Source organism: Tachypleus tridentatus, chromosome 7 (genome assembly GCF_004210375.1).
Source record: "Tachypleus tridentatus isolate NWPU-2018 chromosome 7, ASM421037v1, whole genome shotgun sequence".
NCBI lineage: Eukaryota > Metazoa > Arthropoda > Merostomata > Xiphosura > Limulidae > Tachypleus > Tachypleus tridentatus.
In genome coordinates this window covers 87,111,070-87,128,549 of record NC_134831.1, presented here as the reverse complement: position 1 = coordinate 87,128,549, position 17,480 = coordinate 87,111,070, and the positions used below count along the sequence as shown (strand labels likewise).

The 17,480-nt window shown below is 35.1% G+C and overlaps 1 long non-coding RNA gene across 3 annotated transcripts; it reads left to right on the top strand.

Moving 5' to 3' along the window:
• The first annotated feature begins 358 nt into the window (after positions 1-358).
• LOC143256116 (uncharacterized) lies at positions 359-15,050 on the top strand. Of its 3 annotated transcripts, none has more exons than XR_013031088.1 (6): positions 361-504; positions 1,969-2,053; positions 3,649-3,832; positions 5,631-5,730; positions 11,488-11,573; positions 14,247-15,050. It is a non-coding gene; the product is annotated as an uncharacterized LOC143256116 (long non-coding RNA). The 3 variants fall into 3 exon arrangements; XR_013031089.1 differs by having other exon boundaries at positions 363-488; XR_013031090.1 differs by lacking the exon at positions 1,969-2,053 and having other exon boundaries at positions 359-504.
• The last annotated feature ends 2,430 nt before the right edge of the window (positions 15,051-17,480 follow it).

Genomic DNA, 17,480 nt, shown 5'->3' with positions numbered 1-17,480 from the left:
CCTTAAACCATCTTTTTGGTCAGAATCATAACTGCACAGGTACCTTATTTAAGTACCATAGATGTTCTTTCTATGATCACTGCGGTGAATTGGCAGTAAGTGTCCGGACTTACAACACTACGTTCCAAAATTCGATTCCCCATGGAGCGAATAACATTTAGTTCTCAGTAGCTTTTCATGTTTTTAAATAAGAATTTTGACTCTCATATTTTCAAAAATACAGCAACAATATACAAGCAAAAATGTCCATAAGCACCATTATATAGAAACTATTTTAAACAATCGTGTTGTTGAGAATACAGATTTGGAACGAATTCCCTCAGCTGCAGGTAGGCGGCGCCAGTAAACACATCACGAAGCTCTTCTGTGGGGTAGGTGTATATATATCAGGCTTAGAAGGTGCGAGAGAGACTGTCGAATAGACAAGAACTATGGACAAACGTTATCACAAGGGTAGGAAATTTGGTCTTCTGTGTCCACCACAACAGGTGATACACGAGTGAGGTTTGTTATCAGGTTTATTAATCTCATGGTCTGGCCTGGCATAAATGTTTAAAACAAATGATTTTCTTAATGTTAAGTAACTCCCCTAGTGTCATATAATACGTCTGGGTATAATACCATACATGGGATTTTGTATTTTTAATTTTTTTTCTCATTTTCTTCTACTTATTTGTTTCAACAAAACGTGAATTGAAGGACGTAGAAGTTTTGTTTGTTTATAAATTTTGCGCAAAGCTATTCAGTGAGAGGGAAGGCAGCTACCTGCGCTAGCCGTCCGTAATTCTGAAGGAGAAGTTTTGTTTGTTTATAAATTTTGCGCAAAGAGTAGAGGGAAGGCAGCTAGCCATCACCATCCACCACCAACTCTTGGGTTACTCTTTTACCAACGAATAGCGGGATTGACTGTCACTTTATAACGCCCACACGGCTGTAAGGGTTAGTATATTTGGTGCGACGGGGATTCGAACCCGTGGTTTACGAGTCGAACGCCTTAACCCACCTGGCCATGCCGGACCTTATAGAGATTTTCTTTTCAACTAAAGTAAGTTGATATGAGCCAGTAAGTTTCGTTTGAAAACATTTAGTTAAGTATAATGGTGAAAGTGGAAGAAAGTTTCTTATTCCTGTCATGAACTTGTACTTCGTGTTTTATAATTAATTTATGACTCCACTGTTATCATGCAATACACTCCAGTACATGTAAAATTATTCTTTGACATCAATTTGTTTGGAACAAAAATTGACAAGCGTTTTGGTTGCTTCTTGTGGCATAGTTTATCATACCAGACTTGTTCATTGAGGAAACCAGTCTTCCCAGTAGCACGGTGGTATGTCTGCGGACTTACAATGCTTGAAAACAAGTTTAGATTCTATATGTGGGCTAATAGCCTGGTTGAGAAAATATTTTATATAGAAGAGCGAACAACGTTTCGACCTTCTTTGGTCATCGTCAGGTTCACAAAGAAAGAGATAACTGACCGGAAGCTGACCACATGTTTGGAAGAGGTTGTGTAACTTCAAAACGGACTATCTGTCTCTGCTCACCAAACTTTTTTACCCATAAAACTAAAACCAAACACCTTTATACACTTAAAACTAAAACCAAACAACGTTTTACACTAAAAACTAAAACTAAACACCTTTTTACACGTAAAACTACAACCAAACAACTTTTTACCCTTAAAACTATAACAAACCAACGTTTTACACCAGAAACTAAAACCAAACAACGTTTTACACTTAATACAAAATCCAAACACATTTTACACTTAAAACTATAACAAAAAACTTTTTACACTTAAAACTGAAACCAAACAAAGTTTTTTATATGCAAAAGAAACGATATATGCGAACGTTGTTCGCTCTTCTATGTAAAATATTTTCTCAACCCAAACGAGCCGTTTTTGCATATAAATTTCTCAACAAGTGGGTTTCTCGACATCACTGATTATTATCTATGTCTAGTTTGCAGGTTGTAAGTACTAAAGTGGGGGAGAACCTGAGGTTTTACCACCAGACCTGGTGTGGTTGACAGAACCTAGTGTAGCTAGTAAGTAATTGTTTTTCTCACTCATAATTAGCATTTGTATTCGGAAGTAAATCAGATAATACAAAATGATCGTAAACCTCTAGAAAACTGAGTAAGTATGAAAGGTTAGCATGAGTGTTTGGTGGTTTAGAATAGGTGCCCAAAAACACCTTAACATTTCTGTAAATAAAGGATGCAAGATAAACTAACTTTCCATGAAATCCATTACTTATTTTGCCCTGCAGCACTAAAGAGTCATAAAAACTAAACATGTGGTGAACAAACTATACTGTCTGTTTCATTTTCATAGCATCCATATCAGCTAGTACAATATTTCCCGTAGCGTGGGGCACTCCACCCTCATCTCAGGGAGGCATAAATTAACTGTGATGGGGCACAATAATGCATAGTTAAGTGTTTAGATATTTTTTTTATTAATGAAAATAATAATTAATTACTACAATACATATAATGTTTTAATATGTATCTGCGAATTATATCTAATCACATAACTTTCCCTTATCTAAAAAAAATGGTGGCACGTGAAATCATGTTTCGTGCATAAAGAGTGATGACAAAAGTTTGGAAAATACTTTACTCGTACATCTGTATCTATACATATTGGAAAATACTTGACTAGTACATCTGTATCTATACATATTGGAAAATACTTGATGAGTACATCTGTATCTATACAAAGTTTTGAAAATCAAAAATGAGAGTGGCCAACATTAGTGAACTTACATTGTAAAAACATTTGGTTCTGCACATCTTATTAGGCCAAACTGAAATACAGATTGCTAGATTACCTCAAAGTTATATTTAACTATGTAATACCCAGGTACATCAAACCTGTGCAACCATTGTGTGGTTTGTTACATTGAATTGTTTAAAAAAGAAAGCCATTGGATAAAGTGGTTTGAAACTGCAGAATTTCTTTCCACAGGTAGCATCTGCGAAGAAAATGTTTTGTGTATGTGATATTTATATGAACTTATAGCTTTGAAATATGGAAAATATTTGTTGTGATACATTTTATTTTCTGTTTTTTGTCCTCTTACACTGTCTTAAAATTTTCCTATACTATTTTACAAAACTATATTGTTGTCCTTAATTTCAAAATTAATATACACAGCTTCACAGTTTTCTATCACTGGAATACAATAAAAATAACTCAAGTTTTAAACAAACCAATTTTTTGAAGATTTTAAACCTAAAAGTTTCATTTGATACATGTAATAATTTTAAATCCTGTTTATATTCACTGTTTTTTAAATATTTTTTTAGCAATTTTCTTTACCAATTGAAGCAGTCACTTAAGCTAATATGAACTAGTGGAAACAAGGCTTAATACGAAGGCCTAACAGCAATACAAAAATTCATTTTTTTCAACAAAAACTTTTCACCCTTTCGCACTGTAACATAATACTCCAAATAAAGTATGAGAGGATAGAGCAAGCTGTAAAAAGAAATCAGTTTTATATTATTAAAATGAAACATTGTATATTTCACATCAGTGTTGTTTTGTACAACTAAGCCTAAAGTTACATCTGAACTAGAGATTGTTGTAGCCTAGTTGAGTATCTTAACTTTAAAATTTGTTTTCTGTAAATTAGGTAACGTGGCAGGTCTTAACCAAGCTATACATGATCGAAAAGTTGGAAAAGTTGTACCTCCATGGGTCGCTCATCAGAAAAGTAAAGAAGCATACCAGTGGAAGGATATTGCATCTCGTACTGAAGTAGTGTACAACAAAATCATACAATACCCTGTGCACAGTCTTGGTACTAAACTTAGCTGGTACATGCTCCTTCTTATAGAAACTGTTCTTCATATTTCTAGAGATTGCAGCTAAGACTTATCCAGCTTGAAAATATAATAAATAAACATGTCAAATACTTTTTATGAATTATACTGAACATTTTTCAGTACCTTTAGCATCATGCAATCACCTTCCTCTGTGCTTACACTATTGTTATTTGTACAAAGCAATGTGATACTATTTGAATAAAAATACCTTCCCATATTTATCATACTGAACATTACTACAGTACTGGTTATGGCTATTGGAAAACTACCAAGTAAATAAATTGTAAGTTTCATACTGTATTCGACTGTGCACAATTTTAGGTATTGGTTCCTTTAAAAGTAAAGTCCTAACACCTTCTGTTTTGTCACTAGTCAGTCATTATTGTTGAAGAGGTGTGAAATAAGTGATTCATCAGAGCACATTCTATTCATATTTTCTCATCTTATGATTAAATAAATAGAGAGTTACAAACAGTTCATGTACCAGTTGAATACTAATAATAACGAGCAGCTCATGTACCAGTTGAATAGTAAGTAATGACAAGCAGCTCACGTACCAGTTGAATAGTAAGTAATGACAAGCATCTCATGTACCAGTTGAATAGTAAGTAATGACAAGCATCTCATGTACCAGTTGAATAGTAAGTAATGACAAGCATCTCATGTACCAGTTGAATAGTAAGTAATGACAAGCAGCTCACGTACCAGTTGAATAGTAATAATAACGAGCAGTTCATGCACCAGTTGAATAGTAAGTAATGACAAGCATCTCATGTACCAGTTGAATAGTAAACAGTGACAAGCATCTCATGTACCAGTTGAATAGTAAACAGTTAGAAGCAGCTCATGTACCAGTTGAATAGTAAGTAATGACAAGCAGCTCACGTACCAGTTGAATAGTAATAATAACGAGCAGTTCATGCACCAGTTGAATAGTAAGTAATGACAAGCATCTCATGTACCAGTTGAATAGTAAGTAATGACAAGCAGCTCATGTACCAGTTGAATAGTAAGTAATGACAAGCATCTCATGTACCAGTTGAATAGTAAGTAATGACAAGCATCTCATGTACCAGTTGAATAGTAAGTAATGACAAGCAGCTCATGTACCAGTTAAATAGTAAGTAATGACAAGCATCTCATGTACCAGTTGAATAGTAAGTAATGACAAGCATCTCATGTACCAGTTGAATAGTAAGTAATGACAAGCAGCTCATGTACCAGTTAAATAGTGAACAGTTACACAAGCAGCTCATGTACCAGTTGAATAGTAAACAGTTACACAAACAGTTCATGTTCCAGTTGAATAGTAAACAGTTAAAAGCAACTCATGTACCAGTTGGATAGTAAACAGTTACAAGCAAATCATGTACCAGTTGGATAGTAAACAGTTACAAGCAACTCATGTACCAGTTGGATAGTAAACAGTTAGAAGCAACTCATGTTCCAGTATAATAATAAAGGGGAATAAGAATCCCATGTCTTGTTATTTGGATAGTTTCCAAAATTATCATGATACTGAAAAAGATATTGTTGGTTAGAATGGTATGAAATGTATTTATTAGTTTACTATGTAGGTTAAATGTTGTTGTTTTATAATTAAGTTGATTTCAACTATTTTGTATCAAAACACACCAAGTAATGTATATTTACACAAGTTAAGGACCAATTTTTACTAGTATTAGCCTATAAGGTTTTATATCATAGAAAAAAAGTGATTCTATTTTATTGTTATATGACGTTAAGTTTACATTGGTATAAAAACTATTATTTCTTCCCTCTTCCACAGGTATCGACAAATTGGTGCAGTTGGAGGACTTTTTTTTGCTCTACTTCTTGTAGCAGAACATTTATTGTTTTTGTTATCTCAGTGGTTTAAACCAGAAGAGGTAAACACCCTTATTGCTATGTTCATGTATCAGAATATCTGTTTGTTATTGTAGACTTTTTAGTCCATTAATGTTTGTTTTCTTTACTAATAAGACAGTAGCATATAGTGACTACAGTAACATATAGCGTGTAGAATTCAGAGAGAATATAAACATATACACACACACATAAATACAGCATAAACCCATTTAAACAACAGAAATTATTATGTAAAGTATGCATGTATTAAGCAGACAGAGATATAATGTTAAAATATTGTGCAAAGAAATATTTCTATAAAAGCCCATATGATCTTGTTATACTTAAAAAACATACACAACACACAGGAAAACATGTTGCATTAATGCCATATTTTTTTTTTATAAATTAGATGTCCATATTCTTATTCAACTGTGTTGGCATAGGAACAACTTGTTTTAAATCTAGTTTTCTTACTGCTTTTTCAAGTGGTACAGTACATCAAAATTTGATTCTTTTTAATCTTAACAGTATTGCTTACTATGCTATCAGCCAGTTTTTAATCATGCTTCCATTTGTAATATTATTTAGTTAATGAATTTCAGAGATGATATACACCTAATTTATAGTGTATATTCTGATATATTTGTTAATTGTTTGTACTTTGTATGAAATAAAATTTGTTCTTTACAAAGAACATTTGTTTCAGTATGTTTCACAATTCAGTACAGATTGTTTTATTAATTTACACATGCCCAACTTTCCTGCCTTTGTTCTACCTTCACAACTTTTTTACATTATCTCTCTACCACCCATATCCTCTCTTAAGCTTTTCATCAAAACCCTGAGGGATTTTGGGGGATATCCTGTCCCTTCTTTATTCTTTGTTGGCTTATTTCTTGTCTTTGGCTCTATCTCTGCATACGTAGTTTTTCTGTTGTTGGGACCGTCTAGACTGTGATGCAACGTTAACTCATACATGTTTACCATCATCTTATCTTAGGTGTTTACATATGGCCCACTTCTGTGGTAATACATACTGGACACAATCTCTGAGTCTTTTTGAATCATGAACTGCAGCAGTACAACAACAGTCTGTTATGTCTCAGTCAGAGCCCAGTACAGCACCTATTACCATTTCTCCTCCCACTTTTTCCCAACTCTTACTTGTTTCTTCTTTTTGAGGTCCTCATCTCATCGTATTCATTGACAATGCACATCACATCACCTGGTGGATTCTAATCTGGTGAGAGCTTGGCTTACCAATTTTCTTCATTACTGGCATCCTTTCAACATGGAACATTAAGGTCTTCAACTTTTATTGGAAGGATTCATAATCCCATTTTTTACTTCCTCCAGTGTCTCCTATACCCATTTTCTTTACTCCATATTGGAATCTCATGACCAGCCAGTGTCTGTTGGAGGTGGTTCAGAAACTATTATCTCAGCAGGACATTGAATCTGTTATATATCTTTCACCTAGTTTTATTCAAGACTCTTTGTTGTTCTTAAGAAAACCAGGACTGGAAGCCTATCATCAATTCGTCTTTCCTCAGTTACTTTGTTCAACTGTCCAATTTTACTGTTTCTTACCTGACAGTGGGCATTTTCTCTGGGCTTATGAATGACAGGTATTGATGTCACTAGTGTTTATCTCCACATCCCTATATCCCCATGGTCTCATCAGTATCTTCAGTTCGTCCATCACATGGTGTTTTGTTCCCTTCTCTTCAAGCTTGCTTCTGCCCCTTATGTTTTTTGTCAGGAGGTCAGAGCTTTTATTCACTATCTTCATGCTTTGGAGTTGTGATTGAGCCATTATATGGATTATTGGCTTCTTTTAGCTCCTTCCAAACTGAAGTTTGCTAACCATACCCATCAGCTTCTTCTCGTGACTGCTCAGATGGGCTGTTTAATCATATTAAAGATGTCCTTCCTTCAGCCTACCCAATATCACATCCACTTGGGTGTCTTTTTCAACACCAGTCATTCAGGTCCAGCCTTTTCCTCTGCAGCTTCATTCCATGGAATTGTTAGTTCATCATGCTCTTTCAGCTCTCTCACTTTCTGCTTGTAAGGTTCTGTTGTTTGAGGGACGTGGTCTTCAGTGATGTCACTAGTCATACTTTGTCATGCACATAGGGACCCCTTCGTTAAGCTCTTCATAATCAGTAGAACCTGCTTGGGATCCCTTGTAAATTCCCTTTATCCTTACTTCTAGCTTGATTAACAATCTCTGTTGATGGTTGGACAAGATCCTTATGTTGGTGAATGTCCCACTTCCTTCTCCTTATCCAGAATTACATATTTTCACAGATGCATTCCTTCAGGGCTGTAGAAGGCTTTAGATCAAAAGGTCTTTGCATATCAAAGTTCTTGAGCTTTTTTGCACTCCATTGGACTTTAAATAACTCACTTCCCTTTGTCCCCTGCTAACATCAAAGGTTCAATCCCCTTCAATGAACACAACATTGTGGCTTTGCTATAAGAAAAAAAAAACACACACACACATATAAACGTGCTTGCTTCCTCTCACCAGACAATGTCTGTTGGTGATTCTTTCTGACAATTCTACAATGGTAGCTCATATCAATCAGCAAGGGGACACGTGGTCAAGAGATCTCTGTTTTAAAATGTTGGATCTACTATATTGGACCCGCATAGATCACATTAATCTTGTGTGTTACATTCCAGGTGCTTTCAATCTCTTAGCAAATTGCCTTTCATGCCCCAATCAAATATATCTGATGGAGTTATCTTTAGATCCCTTCATTTTCTGGTGGCTTTGTAATTGGTGGGGTTTTCATTTTCCCCATGTAGATTGGGCATGCTACCTACTTCAATCACAAGTTAGCCTCTTTTAGTCCCCAGCATCTTAGCCTTGGGCTTTAGCTGTCAATGTCTTCAACTAGGATTGATACCATAAATTTCTTTATGTTTATCTTCTTATCTGATTTTTTCACCAGGTAATCTCTCTCATCCATACCACTCTGTCAAGTACTTCTCATCACTCCTTATTGGTTACCTCAGCTGTAGTTTCCACAATTACAACAACTGCAATTTTCCCTCCAGTATCACAACCTTTGTATCCCTTCCTTCTTCATTAACTTTGGTCACTGTTTCTACATCCAGCCATTCACCTCCTTTGTCTTTACATTTGGCTTTTCTCTAGTCCTTGGTGGGTATATCAAGTAGCTTTCTGTTTAGCTCATCCCATACATCCTTCTTCAATGGAGGTGTATCAACCCAAATGGAAAATGTAACTCCAGTATTCCCTACTGACCAACCTACTGTGACTAGAGTGTTAGAGTTTCTTATGTGGATTTTCAACCATGTGTCTTTAATCTCATCATCCTCAGGTTATTGGGCTGCCTTATTCCATACCTTTCGTTTTTCTGATACAGTTGAGTATCTGCTCTCCTGTCCTTACCATGTTAATGTGTTCCTTCCAGATTTGTCATCCCCCCTTATGGTCTATTCCTCCAGACTGGAATATTAATGTGGTCCTCCATTTCCACAATTTACCTTTGTTTCAGCCACTTTCCTCATGTTCCATCATTCTCTTAAAATGTATTTCCTTCTCCCCTTAGACTGTGGATGTCAAGGGTCAGATTTGTTTATCATTGATGTTTCACATATGTATTACCACCCTACATGTATTCTCCTTTATTCCTCTCAAAGACCTCACATGATATGGAGGGTAACTCTCCGTTTGTCTGTTTCTCTTCCTTATATTTCACATATCTTTTGTTGTTTTAATCCAGATAGACTTTTATGTGATACTGCCCAAACAGATTTCTTCCACGGTACCTGTTACCGACTCTTTATTCCTCGGAAATCTTCCTCTGTTTGGGATCTTTCCCCTTCTACCCTCACTAGTTGGGTTTGACATTTTATTTGATTGACTTATTCCTACTTGGCTTCTTCCCACAATTTGTGCCTGATGTTTTCACATCAGATTTAATACCTCACTTTTTCCCTCACATATCATCTTCATCAGCCATAAAATCCTACAGTCAGGCATGTGGACTACATCAAATACATTCATCTCCCATTACTTATCGCACCATATCGCAGTTTCTTCTTTGTTGGGTGTTTGTCTTCCACCTGCACCCATTCTTCAGGCTTCAGTGCAACTTTGAGCAGGTAAGTTTATATTCCTATTTTTCTTTCAGGAACCCTTGCTTTACTTACTCATTATATGGATCCCATTCTGTGGTGAGTGGTGCCTGACCATCTGTTCTTCAACTTGACATCCCCACTATACCACCGTGTTGACTCATGCTTTACCTTCCATGGCTTTGCAATGCTCACAATTGAAATGGGGTGTTCCATAAAATCATTTGTATGTGAATAAACTTGCAATATAATTGCTTCATAAACTTGCCCATTACAGATGTATGGATGAACTGCATGGATAGAGTAGAAGGGAAAAGCTGCCCATCCCTGCAATGCCTTGTATTAAATCAATCAGTATGGTCAACTTTTCAAATTAGGGTTTCATTATCACCCATTGCACTGTCTCAGGTGATGACATTCCTCTGGACTTTCTACCACTTTCTCACTCCCATTTCTTCTTGTGGAGTATGGAAGACCTTATTACTTTATAATTCCAAGCCACCAGGGTGGTCTACCATAGAGGCACCCTCCTGAATGGATTCCATACAAAGATGGCTGTAACCATTCATTGCAGAGTAGAGTGGTGGTGTTTTGCAGGTGTAGATGATATGCTATTCTTCAGTATGCAATATACACTCACAAGAGAGTGAGGTGTCAAATTTCAGTTAACCCACTGACTGGGAGTCGAGTCCTCATCCTATTCCCCACATGGATGTCAGTACTCCATGGATGGGTTTTAGAAGGGAGGGAAGTACTGAATCAGGAGTTATAACTTTCCTTGACTGAAAATACATTTCCAATAGGTACTTCCTTCTACTAATTCTTCCCACCATTCCTCTACTCACTTTCTTTCAGTGCTTATGTCTTCTGCCAAACTTTGAAGTGATAGTTCAGTAGAGACATATAGAGGGAGTCATGCTTTTATTGGCAGAGGAGTGATGCATGACGATTTAAGAGAGAGAAATGTTGGAATCATTTGATTTTAATAAGAGGGAGCAGAAAATATGTGGCATGTGTAAAGACAACATTGTGTGTAGAGGGCAGCACTATATTAAAATACGTAATCTTGTGATCTTGAGAGAGGAGGAAGTACCGATCAGAAATACATTTTCAGTCAAGGAAAATTACAACATTAGCTTTTAATTATTGTTCTGATGAATGTTTCTCCTCAAACATAAAGTTTTGTTCAGTTGGACATTTTACCTGTAGACTTCAGAATACTAGATAAAGTTAAGAGATTTATCAAGATTTTACCAACACAAGTACTTTACAAAGAAGTTAAGAGATTTATCAAGTTTATATCAACACAGATACTTTATAAAGAAGTTTATGGATTTGTAATCAAGTTTATATCAACATAGGTACTCTATAAAGAAGTTAATGGATTTATCAAGATTTTACCAACACAAGTACTTTATAAAGAAGTTAATGGATTTATAATCAAATTTATATCAACACAAGTACTTTATAAAGAAGTTAGTGGATTTATCATCAAATTTTTGTCAAATAAATTACTTTATTTCTCTTGTGTAGCTTTTTCTCCATGTCATGTCCACAAGTACGGGACTTTGTTTATTGTTTTTATAATTTAGGTATTTCTGTATTGTCACGTTTAATGACAGGTCCTTTGCATTAAGAGATTAGAATCTAGATAACATAAGATTTTGATCTGTTTACAGGATATTGACAAAGCTGCAGATGGTACAAAGAAGTTCCAGTCTCATAGATCAGTACATAGTAAGAGATGACCTCTCTAGCAGATATTGTAAGTCATCATTTGTTGTTATTTGGTACTCCTTGTGTTGTCCTGTTGTTAACTTATACATACCACATTTGTTTTCTACAGATCTAAAAACATAACAGCAAGGAAACTTCACTGAACGTAAGTAAGCTCTATTAATTTCCATTCACAGTAGTCAAGTGCATGAAGTAACAGTACATTTCTGAGATTGACCATCACTTTATAATGCCCCCATAGCTGAAAGGGTGAGCATATTTGGTGCAACTGGGATTCAAACCTGCGACCCTCAGGTTACAAGTCGAACGCCTTAACCCACCTGGCCATGTTGGGCCCTGTCTTCAGTTAATAACGCTAAAACTTACTGTTTGTCTGGGTGTTGAAACATTTCCTACATCCTTGTTTAATATACATTTTAAAACTTTTTCAATATGTTATTTGTGTAGTTTTAATTTAAGACAACAATCAGCTTGGTTGTTTTTAGGAAAAATTCCTTTCAAGTAAAACATGATGTATTTTTATATATTTAAAAACGGCTGGTATGGGTTGAGAAAATTTTTATGTAGAGGGGCAAACAACGTTTTGACCTTCTTCTGTCTCTGTCAGGTTCATAAAGAAAGAAAGAGGTAACTGACCGACAGATGACCACATGTTTGAAGGTGGTTGTGTAATTGAGTGTAGGAATGTAGAGGGTGTACTTGATGTTTGATTATATTTATTAATATAGTTTATGTATAAAGGTGTTCCTTTGTATTGGTATTCATGTTGTACTTTTATACAGTAATGTTAACCCTAAAAAAGAAAGGCAATTGTTGTTTGTTTTTTTAGTCTGTACCATCAGTAATGATCACAGATATGATTATATTTTGCTACAAATATAATTGATATTTAAGCTTTCCAGTAAAGACACCTAAGTGATACACTTGTTATTGTCTTTGACTGTTTAATGAATGTTTGAGATAAAGATTTTACTTGAAGCCAATCTCTCTCTTTGCTTCAACTTCAGTCAAGGTTAGAGAATTTAGAATTTTGCTCTACAGTACATTTCCTGGTGAACCTCCTGTTATTCTGCCAGTTACTCAATAGAAAACTGGTAAAATACCACATTTCATCACATTCTCTAAGTTTATTATTATTGACATTAGGTGGTGAATTACATGTTTTTTTTTGTTGTTGTTTTTGTTTTGTTTTCTGTGGATAAGTAAAACTGTGTTTTTGGTAAAAAACAACTTTACATCCTTATTCTGTAACCTTCTAGTTCCCAGACCTCTTTGAATCTAATAGTTAGATGACTTACCAATAATAAAATAGAATTACGTTGTGTACAGCCTTACATTCTTCCTCCTGTAAAATTCTTGACACAGATTTCATTCAACTTACTATTGGAATGTTATTTGTGTATGTGTGTTTTCTTTTAGCAAAGCCACATCAAGCTATCTGCTGAGCCAACCGAGAGGAATCGAACCCCTAATTTTAGCATTGTAAATCCTCTGTACTAGTGGGAGGCAGGTTCTTTGTCTTCATTTTCTTGTAGAAGTTACTCTTGTCACAGAGAAAACAAAATTTTCTAGATGCATCATTCTCTTCAGGAGTAGTTGGGAGGTTATCGTAATATATCGGTAGACTTGAATTCTTTGAATTTTTTTCCCTTGTACACTATTCTCTGGAATATTTTAAAAAATCAAAACATTTAATAAACTCTGTTTCCAGTTGCTTTTTGTTTAAAGAGAATGTGCTGTTTAATCCTGGTTTTTCCATTTTCAAAATACATGGTTCATCCACATAACTGACTTTTAATAATTCTCTCATCAGTATTTTCTTCCTTTCAAAAGATGTTTGAACTGGTTAAACATAGGTACACATTTCATTTCCTTGTATGAAACAGTGTTTTATTGTTAAAATTGTTTGCACTTGTTCCACCTTTTTTTGTGAACCTTCTTGAAAGTAGTGTATAAGAATTGTCTACACGTTCACGCACTTGTTCCACCTGTTTTTGTGGCCTTTATAAATTTATCCTGAAAGGAAAATTATGTTACTTTCCCATCACAACTCAATTTCTTTTACACTAGCCACAGTTAACTTTTCTGATAGTAACACTAGTACCTGCTTACATAAGTTAAGGAAAACATTTTAAGTCCTTTATTTGATCATTTGAATTATACAAGTGTAATAAGCCCTCATAAGATACAGTTAAAGTTTAACAGTCTTTGTAAGTACAAAACAAATAATCTCATAGATGCATTTTTGGTCAAAGAAGACTAAAATCTCATGGCAACAAATAACAGCAGCACTAAACTTAGCAGTAAGTGATACCCAAATACAAAACTGTTTTTCAAATACTGGTTTTAATAAAGCCAGTTATAGTCTTAATTAAGAATGAAATTTCAAATAATATGTAGTTGTTTAGTTATTAAGCAGTATTTGGTAGCTACATAACATAATTTCTGGTTACAAGAAACATATTGGCTCAGAACATATTTTCAGCATAAGTAACAGTAACTTGTAACAAAAACTGATATTTCTGGGACCATTTTATCTGTTCAGCTTGATAGCTTCATGGTTTATGTTTTTTTATTTAAAGTCTCAGTAATTTTATTATTCTTATCTTTGATGGGATTGTTTTGTTTTAGGGTAATGTGCTAGACTCTGGATATAGAATTATTCAGTTACTTTGTCTTTCAATTTATTTAATTTTTACAGGAACTTTGAAACAAGTGCATCACTTTGGGACATATTTCGAATTCTGACATAGTTAAAGAAGAGAACTGAAGTTTCATGGTGAAAATAAATAAAGTGAATCTGTTAATAATCCTTCAAACTGGTTAACAGACACAAGAAGATACCAAGATAGGAATGTACTTCAGGACTATCTGTACCTCTTTCAAGGGTGTTTAATTAGTTACCATAATCCAGAAGTGACAAAATATCTGAAGCATATGTCTGATTTCATGTATGCATAAGGATGTATATTTAGTTTACTTTCTACATGAGTATGTAATAACTTATACTACAAGTTACTAGTAATCTTTCTTCCTGAGTTTCAATCAAATCAAATCCATTACAATACCACAAGGTGTCTCCTGTTCTTTAAGCTGTGGGTGTGTTACAAAAGAAGCAGTCAATCCCTAAGCACAGGAGGTGGGACAAGTAGTGGTTTGCTATCTTCTCTCTGATAAGTAGCTCAAAATTAAAGATTGTGGCAGGTAGTTTCAGTAGCTTTTGCCATAAATACAAAATACTGTTTATGATTGTTTATCTTTGAGTAAAGGTTTGGTTTACACTTAAAGTAAGTGACTTATAAGCTGCTACTTTCTACAAAATCCATAAAGACATTTTGTAAACATAAACAATTACCACTTTCTCACCTACATTTTCTACAATGTGTAGTTGTATTTGTTTTCTTCTGATAAGTTCAGCTGCTGATGTCCAGTGCATGTCCAGTCATATCTAACAATGATGTCAGTGATGGTGTAAAGTTCAAAAATACAGAAATGTACATAAGTATCTGTACTAGCCTGGCTCAGTTTTTTTTTTTCCAATCACACAATAGATACATTTCACAACAGTTAAATATAGCTAAAGATCAAATTGTAGAGTCTTGAATATCAATTTCAATTAGAGAATGTTTTAGTAAAACTCTACTTAAAGATTGGTTTAATGTTATACTTTATTTTTGCTTACTTCATGAATGAACCAGAATACATGTTACTAATAACTATAACACAGGTTTGACATGGAGGTGTAATTGTAATGAATTTCCACAGCCAAGAAAATTGTATCTGTAACACATGATGGGGTTGCTAATAACATTGTGCTAACAAGTATCAAAAGTCCAATGCTCACTGAAATTTTGAAACACTGTTCAGCATAAAATGCTTTAGTATTTGTTTAAGTTGCATAATTGATTATCTTGCATAGTATAACTGAAATATTCTGCTTTCATACAATATTTGCATAACTTAAGTATCATTCTTCATCATTGTACGTGTTACCGTTGTAACTATGGCTTCTTTAGGGTATTTGTTATGACACCGCTAAATGAACAGTTAACAACTTTGGTTTCATTAGGGTATTTGACATGAAGCCACTACATTAACTGTTAACAACTTTGATTTCAGTAAGGTATTTGTTGCGACATCTCTAAGTGAGATTAACAGTGGCTACCGTATTATGTTGGTTGGCGGTTTATGTAAATTTCTGTTTGTTAAACGGTGTGTTACCTGTGGATTATCGATCAATGTATATGTTTGAGAGACTGTCAGAAAAACCAACTTCAGTCATTAACTCTTTCACTGCAAAGTCCGACTGCAGTCGATCCTACGACTTTGTGACCTTTGCGACTATTGTCAAATTTTTATATTGTCTTTTTTATTCATTAGGTAGCATCACTTTAGGGCAAATGCATAGCTTCCACTTAATAAGCCTTAGATGTTTATCTTGGAATATTTACTTATTCATGAACCTGATCACGTGATTAGTATTGATTCCGGGATGCAGAAAAAGGGAATAATGTTGTCAACAAAGTTTCCAAGATGGCTTCGTGTAGGTGTTCATCATTCACTGCAGCTCAAGTTTTGTAAATAACTCAAGATTCAGACTCAAGGAGTGACTGCTTTGAGAATGAAAGCTCAGAAGAAGACTCGGAAAACAATGGTGAAGAAAGTAAATTAAGCACACAAAGCAAATTGAAAGTAACCAAGATAGTAGAGACAGGTAAAACTACGAGGGGACGTTGTTCCACTACAAGGGGAAGGTCGGTGTAATCACGGGGAAGAACCACCATGGTTCGACAAAGGGCCCGAGGAAACAGTTCAGGAATTCCACCCCAAGTACAGTCCCAATCTCTGCCTGAACCCTGACCATCGACCATTTCAGAACAGGATCTCAGTGGGAAACACTGGAAGAAATGGAAATGTTTGAACAGGATTGATTACCCAATCAGCATCGGGGGCGAAATAATGTGACGGTCAATCTCACTATTCGTTGGTAAAAGAGTAGCCCAAGAGTTGGCGGTGGGTGGTGATGACTAGCTGCCTTCCATTTAGTCTTGCACTGCTAAATTAGGGACGGCTAGCGCAGGTAGCCCTCGTGTAGCTTTGCGCGAAATTAAACAAAATGAAGGAAAAATTATCAGGTCATCCCATAAGTAATACAGAAAGTGTATTATCATTTTTGTCTTTGCAAAAGGCTTTAATGAATGAAATATGTAGTAAGACGTGTATAAAAATGTTCACACAAATTAAAGAAACTAACCCAACTCCACTTTTAGATCATTTATCAAATAAACCCTTATGAAGATGGATGTGTCTGAGAAGCACATTAGGCATATAATGCTTTATTAATTTAAAAAAGACAACCGTGTAGCCGAAACTACACGAAATATTCAAGTTGTTTATGATGCGAAGTCTCTCAATGAAAGAAAATGTCAAAGGTGTTTTCAGAAGTTCAGATCAGGTGACTGCAATTTATGTGATGCGCCACGATCAGGTCATCCTATATAGTTTAACGATGACTTGCTGCTGGCTGCACTTGATGGAGACTGTGCTGTAACTGTTAAAGAACTGGCACAGAAGCTAATTTCACACCATTCAACATTTCACCGTCATCTACAGCAGCTAGAAAACGTTTCAAAACTTGGCAAAAGGGTCACCCATGATTTGACAGAAGCCAACCTTAGAGCAAGAGTGGACATTTGCACTTTTCTGCACTCTCGTAAATGTAACTTACCTTTTTTGGACAGGTCAGTGACTGGAGATGGAAAATTGATATTTTATAAAAATGTTAAGTGCCGCAGACAATGGCTACGTGCAGGTGAACTGGCTAAAGCACAGCCTAAAATGGACCACCACCCTAGGAAAGTCTTGTTAATCTTTCGGTTGGATATTGTTGATGTGATCCACTTTGAATTGCTGCTATTAATGTAACGATTACATC